Here is a 14,406-nt window from a genome sequence, read left to right as displayed (position 1 = left end):
GTCTTTCCCTAACCCGTAGGGAGAATGCATAAATTAGCCGCATCGTCGCATAAGCCGCAGGGTTGAAATCTTGGGGGTCGCGTTTGTAGTCCGATCTTTACAATCCTGTTTTCTTGAAGTAACGCACCCAACACTTAGTAGTTTTGAACTTATTTCATCCAAAGTGTAGACCGGAATGAAGAGAAAATGTACGTTAATGACGATAAATAGAAGATGAAATCTTGAGCGATTTGTCGGTGAAGGAAGGCCGTGGCCTGCGAGTGAGGGGCCGATTTGCTTGCCTGTCCTCCCGCCCACCGACGGGGAAAATAGCCGCCGAAGCAACAAGTCCTCCATTGACTCTCCGCTTTGGTAAACTGACTAACAGTTCGCTTCTTTTTTTTCACAACAACAACGACAGTCGAACTGTTTTGATAACACGAAGGCAAAGACATTTTGTGAAGAAAATGTTGTATCGCGGGAATCGCTAAAGTAGAACAAAAGCGTCCGTTCGGAGTTCTCAACGACAAAAGACTTTCCCATTTCGTCCGTACATGAAAAAACGTTCTTTATCCGAGTCTTTCGTCCTCTTAATGTCGACTTAAATGGTGTTTTCAAGCGAGAATAAGCACTTTGCGTGGAACGTCCGGTTGCTACAAGAAGGGGGGGAAAACGGAGGAAAGGACTCTAGTAGGATAACTTACCTCGATGAATTGGCTTTGGAGTCCTAAAATTCCTCGTTTCTTCCCCACGCGTGTGCATGTGGAAGATCCCCCCCCCGTCCTCCGGAAACTCGCCGGCGTGGACTGGGCGTTTTTGTGACGGAGTCTCGGGCGTGCTGAGTGCGTAGAATGCGCCGGCTCTCTCCAAGGATGCGAAATATGCGCGGAATGGGAGCAGGAATGAAATGAACGCGGAGGACTCGGTAGTAGTGAGGGGTGGTTCGCGAACGAAGAGGCTCTGCGAGTTGGCTCTTTGGAGTTGATGGGTGTGAAGTAAGAAACTGACTCTTTTCAAAACTCTCTCTTTTTCTCCCTTGTTTTCGCTTCTTTGTCTCTCCATTTTTCTATTTCCCTCTCTCTTTTTCTCTCTCTAGCAAACTTCCTATCCCTCTATCTTTTCTCTAACTTGATCTCTCTCTCTCTCTATCTCCCTCTGTCATTCTCTCTAACTTCCCCTTATCTATTTCTCTATAAATTTTCATTCCACTTTCTCCTTTTCTCTATCTTCCCTTTCTTCCAATTCTCTCTCTTTCTTTTTCTTTCCATTTATCTCCCTCAATTTTGTTCTTCCCTCTCCCTTTCTATCGCTCTCTATCTCTCTCTTTATATTTTTCAATTTCTTTCTTTCTGCCCCTCCCTCTCTCTCTCCCTCTCTCTCTCTCTATGCTTCTCGAACTTTCTCTCACAAGCTAACATTCTCTTTCTCTCCCTCTGTCATTCTCTCTAACTTCCCCTTATCTATTTCTCTATAAATTTTCATTCCACTCTCTCATTTTCTCTATCTTCCCTTTCTTCCCATTCTCTCTCTCTTTCTTTTTCTTTCCATTTATCTCCCTCAATTTTGTTCTTCCCTCTCCCTTTCTATCGCTCTCTATCTCTCTCTTTATATTTTTCAATTTCTTTCTTTCTGCCCCTCCCTCTCTCTCTCTCTCTCTCTCTCTCTCTCTCTCTCTCTCTCTCTCTCTCTCTCTCTCTCTCTCTCTCTCTCTCTCTCTCTATGCTTCTCGAACTTTCTCTCTCAAGCTAACATTCTCTTTCTCTCCCTCTGTCATTCTCTCTAACTTCCCCTTATCTATTTCTCTATAAATTTTCATTCCACTCTCTCATTTTCTCTATCTTCCCTTTCCTCCCCCTGTCCCTCTCTTTTTTTTCATTTACCTCCCCCTTATTTTTTTCTTTCCTCTCCCTTTCTATCTCTCTGAATCTTTTTCTTTATATTTTTCACTTTCTTTCCTTCTGCCTCTCCTCTCTCTCTCTCTCTCTCTCTATCTTTCTCTAACTTTCTCTCTCAAGCTAACTTTCTATCCCTCTATCTTTCTCTAACTTTCTCTCCCTTTGTCTTTCTCTCTAACTTTCCCTTATCTATTTCTCTCTTTCCCCATGTTCTCTATAAATTTTCATTCCACTTTCCCATTTTTTTCTCTATCTAAACTTTCCTCCCCTTCTCTCTCCTTTTCTCTTTGCATTTATCTCCCTCTATTTTCCTTTTCCTCCCTCTCACTTTCTATCTACTTTTCATCTATCTCTTTCTGTTTTTCACTTTATCTTTCTCCTTCTCTCTCTCTCTCTCTCTCTCTCTCTCTCTCTAACTTTCCCTTATCTATTTCTCTATACATTTTCATACCACTCTCTCCTTTTCTCTATCTCCCCTTTCCTCCCCTTCTCTCTCTCTTTCTCTTTCTTTCACTTGGTCTCCCTCACTTTTTCTTTTCCTCCCTCTCCTTTTCTATCTCTTTTCATCTCTCTCTTTTTTTCACTTCTCCCACTCGCCTATCCCTCTCTCTCTCTCTCTCTCTCTCTCTCTCTCTCGCTCTCTCTCTCTATATATATATATATATATATATATATATAGAATATTTTCATAACTTTCGCTCTCAAGTTAACTTTCTATCCCTCTATCTTTCTCTAACTTTCTCTCGCTCTCTTTCTCTCCCTTTGTCTTTCTCTCTAACTTTCTCTCGCTCTCTTTCTCTCCCTTTGTCTTTCTCTCTAACTTTCTCTCGCTCTCTTTCTCTCCCTTTGTCTTTCTCTCTAACTCTCCCTTATATATTTCTCTCTTTCCCCATGTTCTCTATAAATTTTCATTCCACTTTCTCCTTTTCTCTATCTCCCCTTTCCCCCCTTCTCTCTCTCTCTTTATTTTTCTTTCCATTTATCTCCCTGTATTTTTCTTTTCCTCCCTCTCCCTTTCTATCTCTCTCTTTATATTTTTCACTTTGTCACCTTCTGCCACTCCTCTCTCTCTATGTATATTGAACAATAAGGCTATTATGTTATAAAGGCATAATACTGGTTCAAAAATTTACTATTTTGGTGCATAATGTTTCGTTATTACTGGTAATCTACACTTATATATAAATTCCGACTTGGGTGCGTGCGTATTTGTTCGTATGTGGCCTATAGGCTTCGAAACGGCTGAAGCCATTTTATGTGAAAATATACGCAGTTGTACTATAGATCCCTGGAAATGTCTTTTACTAGTTTTCGTTTAAAAAAAAACCCAATACAGATCAATAAAACCGATAACCATTTGCTTTTGTGTACACGTGGCTCTTGGGCGCACCCTAGTGGCTCCCTGGAGCTATCTACGGCTGCAACAACCTCACCCAAGTAGAATTCCCAGCAACACCAAGTGTGGCAACGCCGGGCCGTTTTGCGTTTGGGAGCCGAAAGAGCCGTCCCCTTATAGTGAGCCAAACCAAAAGAGCCGTATCTCTAAAAAGAACTGGAATTCCCATCGGGACTCAATTGGACCAGAGTGAGTGAGTGAGTGAGTGAGTGAGTGAGTGAGTGAGTGAGTGAGTGAGTGAGTGAGTGAGTGAGTGAGTGAGTGAATAATGGGAATTTCTGAATATACAGAATGCGCCAAAAGACGAGAAATAGAAAATAGAAAGAGAGAAAGAGAAAGTGAAGAACACAAAGAGAAAATGAGAAAAGGAAAACGAAAGAGAAAGACAAAAGATAAAGAGATAAGCTAAAAGATAAAGAAGAGAAAAAAGAAAGAAAGAAAGAAAGAAAGAAAAAAAAGGATGAATAAGGAAGAGAAAATGAAAAATAGAGAGCAAGAGATTTCACGTACTCTTCTTTAATTTTGTAGTTTTTTATGTGCGAGTAAGTGAGTGAGTGAGTGAATAATGGGAACGTCTGAATATGCAGAATGCACCAAAAGACGGTAAGTAGAAAATAGAAAGAGAAAAAAAGAAAGTGAAGAACACAGAGAAAATAAGAAAGAGAAAACGAAAGAAAAAGATTGAGACATAAGATAAAAGATAAAGAAGAGAAAAAGAAAGAAAGGGAGAAGTGAAGGGAGAAGTGAAGGGAGAAAGAAAGAAAGAAAGAAAAAAAAGGATGAATAAGGAAGAGAAAATGAAAAATAGAGAGCAAGAGATTTCACGTACTCTTCTTTAATTTTGTAGTTTTTTATGTGCGAGTAAGTGAGTGAATGAGTGAATAATGGGAATGTCTGAATATGCAGAATGCGCCAAAAGACGATAAATAGAAAAAAGAAAGAGAGAAAAGGAAAGTGAAGAACACAGAGAAAAAAGAAAGAGAAATCGAAAGAAAAAGATTAAGACGTAAGATAAAAGATAAAGAAGAGAAAAAGAAAGAAAGGGAGAAGGAAAGGGAGAAAGGACGAAAGAAAGAAAGGACGAAAGAAAGAAAGCAAGAAAGAAAGAAAGCAAGAAAGAAAGAAAGAAAAAATGGAACGAAAGAAAAAGATTAAGACATAGGATAAAAGATAAAGAAGAGAAAAAGAAAGAAAGGGAGAAGGAAAGGGAGAAAGGTCGAAAGAAAGAAAGAAAGAAAGAAAGAAAGAAAGAAAAAAAGGATGAATAAGGAAGAGAAAATGAAAAATAGAGAGCAAGAGATTTCACGTACTCTTCTTTAATTTTGTAGTTTTTTATGTGCGAGTAAGTGAGTGAATGAGTGAATAATGGGAATGTCTGAATATGCAGAATGCGCCAAAAGGCGATAAATAGAAAATAGAAAGAGAGAAAAGGAAAGTGAAGAACAGAGAAAATAAGAAAGAGAAAACGAAAGAAAAAGATTAAGACATAGGATAAAAGATAAAGAAGAGAAAAAGAAAGAAAGGGAGAAGGAAAGGGAGAAAGGATGAAAGAAAGAAAAAAGAAAGAAAGAAAGAAAGAAAGAAAAAATGGAACGAAAGAAAAAGATTAAGACATAGGATAAAAGATAAAGAAGAGAAAAAGAAAGAAAGGGAGAAGGAAAGGAAGAAAGAAAGAAAGAAAGAAAGAAAGAAAGAAAGAAAGAAAGAAAGAAAGAAAGAAAGGATGAATAAGGAAGAGAAAATGAAAAATAGAGAGCAAGAGATTTCATGTACTCTTCTTTCATTTTGTAGTTTTTTTATGTGCGAGTGAGTGAGTGAGTGAAAAAAAAACGAATTCGTCGCCTGTCAATCAAGCAAGTTTCTCGACCCCAAAAACTTTTGAATTACGAGCTAGTTTTATGTACCGTTTTGCGAGTGATAATGAGAGCGAGGAATGGAGAAAAGGGGTGGCCTAAAAAAGAAGAAGAAAAAAAGAAAGGAGAGGCTGACCGCGGTGGGGGGAAGGGTCTTGGCTGCGGCGGACAACAAAAGAAGAAGAACTCTTTTCAATGGAGGGCGAGGAAGAGAGCGAGCAGCTGACAGCAAACCCAACAAGCGGAAACTCAAGCGAACAAACAGCCACGGCGACGCGTGGCCCTTAAGAGAAGCTCAAGAGAAAAATGAGCTGCCTCCCGGTAAACACTGACTTCCAGTGTGAAATACAGTGGTACCTCTACTCCAGAATTTCATTCAATCCGGGAATGGTTTTGTAACCTGAAATATTTGTAAGTAGAGACGCCTTTTGAATGTAAACGCGCTAATCCGTTCCAAAACCCCGAAAAGTATATATTTTTAAATAAATCATTAAAGAGCATCAGAACATGAAACAAATACATATTAAAATTTGATTCCTGTATGTTTTCATACCTTTCCATTATCTCTTGCTTTGTGGCCGGAAAAAGTCTCTTCCTCTTCTTTTCTCCTTATACACTTCTCTGCATGTTTTTTGTGAATGATAGCTCTTTGTAACTGTGAATATCTTTTGCATTTAAATGTAATTTGTATTTTATAAAATATAAAATCCTTCACTTCTGAAAGGAAGAGAAACAATAAAATAAAAAAAGGAGTAAAAAACTAAAGGAAAAAAGAACAAAAATTAAAACTCAAAATTGTCATGGTCGCCGTGGCGACCGGTCTGCCCCGCCCCTGGGCACCAGCTGAAGCAGATCAGCTAATTGCGTGGCTGCTATTTAAGGTTGGGTCGTGGGTATTGCGGGTGTTGGCTCATTATACCTTTTCTGTTCTGTTATGCCTTGTCCTGTTTAGTTTAAGTCGGAGGAAACCTGTACCTGACCATTCTGAGTTTAAGCATGTTTTTGTTCTGTTTTGTCCCGGAGTTTTTGGACAACTTTTATTTTGGTAAATAAAAGCTTTGATCGTACGCAATTGAGTTCTCCCTTCCAGCCTCCTGCCTCCCTCACAACCAGTTTTAGAATTGTATATTTCTGTTCATCCATGAAAGATTTCATACATTCGACTATAAAGGATTTTATACGATCGAATACAAATTACATTTAATGCAAAAGATATTCACTGGCTGGGCTGTGGTGCGATGTCAGGGCACCCTGGTGGAAAATGTTGTTTACAGGAACGGCGGGAACGGGTAAGGCTGATAAGATAATCAGCACATCCAGACGCTGTTGACGCAGAAAGGCCCTGATGACGTAGAAACACTCTGTGTTGTTTTGAGTATTCCAGACATAGTGACGCTCTTCGACGAGATGGTGAAGCCCAGGGGGGGCTTCTTTGGCACGCCCATGGGAGGAGTCGGCACGCCATTATGCGGGGAGACCATGGCCAATAGGAGAGAGCTAAAGGACTTGGAAAAAAAGGCTTCCCACAGAGGGCCAACGACACTAATTCGGCCATTTTCGATGGAGTACACTTAGTTAAATTGTTAATTTAATTAAATCGGACTCCGTGTGAAAATGTCGGCTTTCTTGTTCATCTTTTTTCTCAAGAAACGAGCGCGCATAAATTGCTGGGTGAATGTAAGTTGTGTTTGGTTAATGGAGTCGGATAACTAATTCGAACAATTTGGTAAACGCTACATTTTGATATTAATTCCCAACATCCATGACATTGCAGTGCGGGATCGAGGTGAATGTTGAAATGAAATGAAATGATTTATACAGCGCTTTTCAAGTCAATGACCTCCCAAAGCGCTTTACAATGTGCTCCACATTTCCCAATAACGGCCTTGCAGCCATGTAAGGCGCTAACCTGCTTATTGGGGGTATTAGGGGTTCAGTGTCTTACCCAAGGACACTTTGACATGTAACACGGACGAGCCGGGATTCGAACTGGGATCCCTTGATCCCAAGACGAGCGCTCTACCTCCTGAGCTACTTGTTATTGTTGTTAAAAAAGTAAAAACCCCGACACACAAACCTTTCGTGATACTTTGGAGAATTCTTCATAAATTTACCTTTTTGGCGTCTGAAGATCTAATAAGCGTCATTGTTCAGTCCCTTAGTAAAGACAATTGACAGTTTTTCCGCACAATTTACCGTGAATTCCAGGATGACAAAGACGCTAATTCTTTGTTACATTTTAAAAACTGATGGGCAGTGTGCCTGGAGATTTTTAAATAAAAAAAAAAAAAAGGGTGCCAAAGTTCTCCCCGTGCTTGCGTGGGTTTCCTCCTGGCACTCCAGTTTCCTCCCACATTCCAAAGACATGCATTTCAGGTGGATTGGCCAGTCCAAATTGTCCCTAGGTGTGACTGAGCGGGCGAGTTGTCTGTCCCTGTGTGCCCTGCAATTGGCTGGCAACCAGTTCAGGGTGTCCCCTGCCCACTGCCCGATGATTGCTGGGATGGGCTCCAGCACCCCCGCGACCCTACTGAGGATAAGCGGTGCAGCTAATGAGATGAGATGAGAGGGTGCCAACGCTCTATAAAGGTTGGGAAACACTGTGCTAGGAATAAACAATGCACTTATTTTGTTGTGGGTTAAACATACATAGGCCCTCTCCAGAAGAAGTGCACCGCAGGGATCCCACTTTTCGGGGGCCACCGCCCTAACCGGAAAAGCTTCCGTCTCTCTCGCTCTGCCAGATCTCCGAATGCGCTGAGCAGCCGCCTGATAAAGGACTTGTTGTTTACTACTAAGCTCTGCCCATCTCAGGTTTCATCCCCCCAGGCCAAAACCGGACTGTCATCTCCCCGAAGGGAGGGGCTGTGACATGAAACAAACACATGCCGGGGTCACAGCCTGCAACTCCTACTGAAACAATACACCTCCAGCGCATAGCAGAGCGGGAACATGACAACATTCCAGCCTGCAGCGTGTTTGCCGAAAATATTCTCGCATGGTCGTGCAAAGACGAGCCACGTGTGTTGCCTGTGCGTACAAAACAGTGCCTTGCAAAAGTAGTCACATTTATTTGTGACACCCATGATCTGAAACCTACATGAGGGCAAGGAAAAACACAAAAAGCTCAGCATGAGAAAAATGAAGAAACCTTGAGAAGGGGTCTCACAAGTGTCAAGTCTCGTCATGTTTAGTTGTAAAGCCCTTAATCACAAGAAGTTTCAAAGGGCTGTAAAGACATCTAGAATACCCTGATCTGACACCTACATGAAGGCAAGGAAAAACACAAAAAGCTCAGCATGAGGAAAATGAAGAAACCTTGAGAAGGGGTCTCACAAGTGTCAAGTCTCGTCATGTTGATTTGTAAAGCCCTTAATCACAAGGAGTTTCAAAGGGCTGTACAGGCACTGTTGAATACCCTGATCTGAAACCTACATGAGGGAAAGGAAAAACTCAAAACCTCACCGTGAGGAAAAGAAGGAACCTTGAGAAGGGGTCTCACAAGTGCCATGTCTCGTCATGTTTAGTTGTAAAGCCCTTAATCACAAGAAGTTTCAAAGGGCTGTGCAGACACTGAAGAATACCCTGATCTGAAACGTACATGAGGGCAAGGAAAAACACAAAAAACTCAGCATGAGGAAAATGAAGAAACCTTGAGAAGGGGTCTCACAAGTGTCAAGTCTCGTCATGTTGATTTGTAAAGCCCTTAATCACAAGGAGTTTCAAAGGGCTGTACCGGCACTGTTGAATACCCTGATCTGAAACCTACATGAGGGCAAGGAAAAACACAAAAAGCTCAGCATGAGGAAAATGAAGAAACTTTGAGAAAGGGTATCACAAGTGTCAAGTCTCGTCATGTTTATTTGTAAAGCCCTTAATCACAAGGAGTTTCAAAGGGCTGTACAGACACTGTAGAATACCCTGATCTGAAACCTACATGAGGGCAAGGAAAAACACAAAAAGCCCAGCATGAGGAAAATGAAGAAACCTTGAGAAGGCGCCACAATTTCCCAGGCTTTCTAGTACCTTTTACTACTTTTTGTCCTTTTTACTCCTCTTAGTATATTTTTGAACCTCTCTGTACTTTCCAATACGTTTAAATGCTTTTTCATACTATCAAATTAAAAATAAAATTAAAAAAATTGTCATGTCTCATACATAGGGCGCACCAGACTATTAGGCGCAGGAAAATGAGACTACAGTAAGAGTGTGTACAGACCATATTAAGACACCTCTGGCTGAAGTACAGTGAAGTGAGAAATATTTTGAAGGACATCAAGTCATGGTAGGTTTAAGTCAAGTCAGGTTTATTTGTATAGCCCTTACTCACAAGGAGTCTCAAAGGCCTGCACATACCACATACTATTGAACACTACAGACTATTATTACACCATCCCCTGATCTGAAACCTACATGAGGGGAAGGAAAAACTCAAAAACCTTAATATGGGGAAAATAAGAAACCTTGAGAAACCTTCTCAAGGTTTACAATCAGCAGTAAACAATATAAAGTGAGTTTAATAAATTGTACTCGAATGGTCTGTTGTTAAGATGGAAATCCCTTCCAGGCTGACCAGGCTGCAACAGATATTGTCCACATCAAATAAAAGTCATTCATAAGCCTCACTATGCGGAAAAAACTCATCCGGTCTCAACCAGGTTTCACACAGACCAATCAGGTTAATTTTATAATGCAAATAAGATAATTAACAAGTAAATCTTTAAGAGCAAGCGATCTAATATTTAAAAAGAAAACAAATTTCAGCTATGCTGAATCTTTTAACTTAGCTGTAGTCTTTATAGAAATACTTCAGAGATTCGTTTACCTACACTGCCATCGATGGCAAAGATTATTTTGACTTAAGGCTGTCTTGGAGGGTAAAAACATCAAAGATCCATTTTGGGTAGGCCTGGCATTAGAGATAATAGACAAATAGACGGCCAATGACGGCTGCAGACGGCAAAGGTCAGGTTTAACGAGGCTACTATAGATTTCAAAGATCGACTTTATATCCGCTACCATGGACGTCAAAGATACAGTCTAGCTAGCTAGCTATTGATGACTACAGGTGTCAAAGATCCGTTTTACCTAGACTACCATAGATTTCAAAGAATAATTTTACTCAAAGCTGTCATAGACATCAAAGATCCAGTCATGTTAACTGAAATTGGGGTCTGTAGACTTGAAAGGTCATTTACCTAGGCTACTATAACCTTTAAAGAACCATTTTACATAGGCTGCCAAAGACTTCGAAGGTACAGTTTAGCTAGCCAGCTATTGATGGCTACAGGTGTCAAAGATCCGTTTACCTAGACTGCCATTTTAAATCAAAATTTTAGCGAAGACTGTCACGGAGGGATATAGACATCAAAGATCCAGTCACGCTAGACTGACATTGAGGTCTGTAGACATCATAGGTCCAGTTTACCTAGGCTACTATAGACTGCAAAGATCCACTTTACAACTGCTACCATTGATGTCAAAGATACAGTATAGCTAACAAGCTATTGTTGGCTATGAACGTCAAAGATCCGTTTAACCCAGGCTACCATAGATTTCAAAGATTAATTTTACCCAAGGCTGTCACAGAGGGATATAGACATTAAATATCCAGTCACGCTAGACTGCCATTGAGGTCTGTAGACATCAAAGGTCCAGTTTACCCAGGCTACTATAGACTTCAAAAATCCATTTTACATTGGCTGCCACGGACTTCAAAGATACAGCATAGCTAGCCAGCTATTGATAGCTAAGGACGTCAAAGGTTCGTTTACCTAGGCTGCCATATATTTCAAAGATTTGCTTTACTCAAGGCTGTCGTGGAGGGATATAGACATCAAAGATCCAGTCACTCTAGACTGCCATTGAGGTCTGTGGACATCAAAGGTCCAGTTTACCTAGGCTACCATAGACTTCAAAGAACCATTAACATGGATGTATACATACATTGCGTGATTATCTTAGTCCATAAACACAATGCTAATAAAAGCGAGCATCGGAAAAAGACACCAGGCTTAAAAGCTATGTCAGAAAACGGGGGGTTGATGATGGGGGTGAGGGTCAAACAGAGTTGCCGGATACAACCGGAATGTTTGATCTTACATTACACATAGTCCAGTGTTTTTCCGAATTGCTCAGTCCACAATTGAATGGATTTGGGAGTACAGTCCATAAACATGCCCGATTAAAGTCGCCGTCGACGATAAAGCTCCGTTGGGGCCCCCAAGTGGGCTCCATCATCTTGGAGAAGAGCGCCGCAATGTCTGGAATTAACCAAAACAACTTCTCCATACAATGCCTGCCGTCCTGCGTCAGAGTCCTGTTATCAACAAAACTAGACAAAACATTCCGCATTCGGATCAGCGTGACCTGTCATTGAACTTAAGCCTACTCGCTGAAAATCTTCATTGCACTCAATAAATGTAACTTGTATTTAATCGTATTAAATCCTTTATAGTAAAATGTATAAAATCCTTCAACACGAACTAGGAAGAGGAAGCCGGATTTCTTCTTCAGGGTGGATGCTTCGTGACCTCTCACAGCGCTACCACACGTTGGTAGTGGCAGATAGAAGAACTACAGCAATGTGCGGATATTTTTCGACATCTTGAAAAAATGTTCGGATCTACCGATTTTCGGAAGTTGCTGTAATTAGGGGAGTAAGAGTCAAATGAGACTAAATAAAACCATAAGTACTTAATGTATCATCTCTTTAAAATACGCATATAACAGGTAGGAGGAAAGCGTACAAATTTCTCGGATGCTTGTGTAGACTGAAAAATTTTATACATTTGACTTTAAAGGATTTTATACGATTGAATACAAGTTACATTTATTGAGTGCAATGAAGATTTTCACCGAGTAGGCTTAAGTTCAATGACAGGTCGTGCCGTTCCGAATGCAGAATATTTTGTCTAGTTCTGTTGATAACAGGACAATGACGGAGGACGGCAGGCATTGTTTTTTAGCTAATCGTTTTGAGTTTTCCAGACATCGCGGCGCTCTTCTCAGAGATGGTGGGGCCCAGGGGGCTTCGTTGGCACGCCCATGGGAGGAGCCGGGACACCATCTTGCGGAAAGACGTGGCACGAGAGAAAAAAAGGCTAGAGGACTTCAGAGAAGGCTTGCGAGAGACTCCAATGACATTAATTCGACTAATTCGGCCATTTTCGATGGAGTACACTTAGTTAATTTATTAATGAAATAAAATCTGCCCTTGTGTGCTTTTCTTGTTCATCTTTTCCATCAAGAAACGAGCATGCATTGATGGGTGAATATTGGTTGTGTTTGGTTAATGGAGTCAGATAACTAATTCGAACAATTTGGTAAACGATACATTTTAATATTTAATCCACAACAAGACTCACCGGGCATTGGTCGGACGTCTCAATGATTCGGTCGGAATTTCAGAACACCGGTTCCCTTTGAGATGCTTTTTGTCCTCTTGTGATTGGTCAATATGGATTTTTTTTTTCCCCACGGATTCTGCGTCGTCGACCTTAAATTTGTCGGGTATATAAAATGTTCCAATGTTTTCCGTTTCCCCTGTTTTTCACACCAACCTTCAGCTGAAGCACGAAATGTGCTTTTTTTTAAATCCAATTGAACGTTTTCCAATAAATACTCCATTTTAACCTTCACCGAAGAACCGGCCATTATGTGTGTGGGTGTGCGCCCGATTTTTCTACAAGGTCTAAAAGATGTTTTTTGTATTACATCAGTGCTGTTTGTTTACTTGCTAAATTAAACATTCTTGTGAATTTCTGGTTTTAATTCCTAAGGTGGTTTCTTCAGTGTACCCTGCAAATGAATTTTAACGGGTGAATCTCATCAGGGCAACTTCGGCTTTGGCGGCCTTAAAAAAAAATTGGGATTTAAAGTGGCTTGCGAAACTATTTGCCCCCCTTTAACTTTGTGTCCTTGTGCCGCATATCAGCCTTCAAAAATAAAGATCTCATCTCATCTCATTAGCTGCACTGCTTATCCTCAGTAGGGTCACGGGTGTGCTGGAGCCCATCCCAGCAATCATCGGGCAGTGGGCAGGGGACACTCTGAACTGGTTGCCAGCCAAAAGCAGGCAACACAGGGACAGACAACTCGCTCGCTCATTCACACCTAGGGACAATTTGGACCGGCCAATCCACCTGACATGCATGTCTTTGGAATGTGGGAGGAAACCGGAGTGCCCGGAGGAAACCCACGCAAGCACGGGGAGAACATACAAACTCCGCACAGGAAGTCCGGTAGCTGGATTTGAACCCACACAGGAGGTTCCCAAGACCTTAGAACTGCGCCGCCGTGCTGCCCCCAAAAATAAAGCATCAACAATCAGGGTTGGGTAGGGTTACTTTAACTTGATTACTTTCAACTACTTTTGGATTTGTGAACCAGCTCGGTAGCCTAGATGGTAGGGCACCCGCTCCGAGACCGGGAGGTCGCTGGTTCAAGCCTCGGCCGAGTCATACTTAAGACTTACAACATTGGTACTCATTGCCTCCCTGCTTGGCGTTCAGCATTAGGGGCTAGAATTGGGGGCTTTGGTCACCTAATGACTCCAAACACCTCAGTTGGGTTGAGCGAGGGGGCTGGGAATCCCCTCCTCTCAATCAATCTCCTAAAAAGAGTCAGAAATGACTCTAGCCACCTCCCACTAGGGGGATATGGCTGTGGTATATATATAATACTTTTGGATTACTCGAAATGATTCAGCCCTTTCACTCTCAGTGCAGCAAACTCGTTCAGTGAGGATCTCTGAATGATTCAATGTTGATCTAAATGACTAACGATGATAAATGGAATCCACCTGTATGTAATCTGTATAAATGCACCTGCACTGTGATAATCTCAGAGGTCTGTTTAAAGCACAGAGAGCATCATGAAGAACGAGGAACACACCAGGCAGGTCCGAGAAACTGTTGTGGAGAAGTTTCAAGCTGGATTTGGATACAAAAAGACAACTGCAGGGCCATTTTGACAGGAATTTAACAACATAGAGAGGGAAGATCAAAACCACAGTCAATCATCAAATCTAAACCCTGTTGAGTATGTATTTAACCAAATATAATGCATGAACAGCATTTTTGAGGGGTGTACTTTTACTAAATGTAACTGGTGTAATAATAACTTTTGTTTTATTGAAATTCCTGCTCAAATATGTGTATAGTTTTTGGTAAGTGTCCTGTAATGATGAGTCCAACAGTGCCACCTGCTGGTATGGGGTAGGGTTTGTTTTGGCTTTTGACATGTGACCGGAAGGCAGGGTTTTGTTGGCAGTCTACAGAGC

General features: G+C 41.2%; 1 protein-coding gene across 1 annotated transcript in view; it reads right to left on the bottom strand.

Annotated features, from left to right (window-relative positions):
• The window catches only part of LOC148362363 (transcriptional enhancer factor TEF-1-like), a 71,364-nt gene extending 70,544 nt beyond the window's left edge, over nt 1-820 (bottom strand). Inside the window, exon 1 of the mRNA XM_088339784.1 lies at nt 684-820. The gene's annotated coding sequence lies outside the window, so the exon portion shown is untranslated. The remainder of the gene's footprint in view (nt 1-683) is intronic.
• Nucleotides 821-14,406: the final 13,586 nt, after the last annotated feature.

The sequence above is a fragment of the Urocampus carinirostris genome, chromosome 7 (assembly GCF_059441175.1).
Source record: "Urocampus carinirostris isolate Australia breed hairy pipefish chromosome 7, RoL_Ucar_1.0, whole genome shotgun sequence".
NCBI classification, from domain to species: domain Eukaryota; kingdom Metazoa; phylum Chordata; class Actinopteri; order Syngnathiformes; family Syngnathidae; genus Urocampus; species Urocampus carinirostris.
This window is presented reverse-complemented; position numbering and strand designations above follow the sequence as displayed.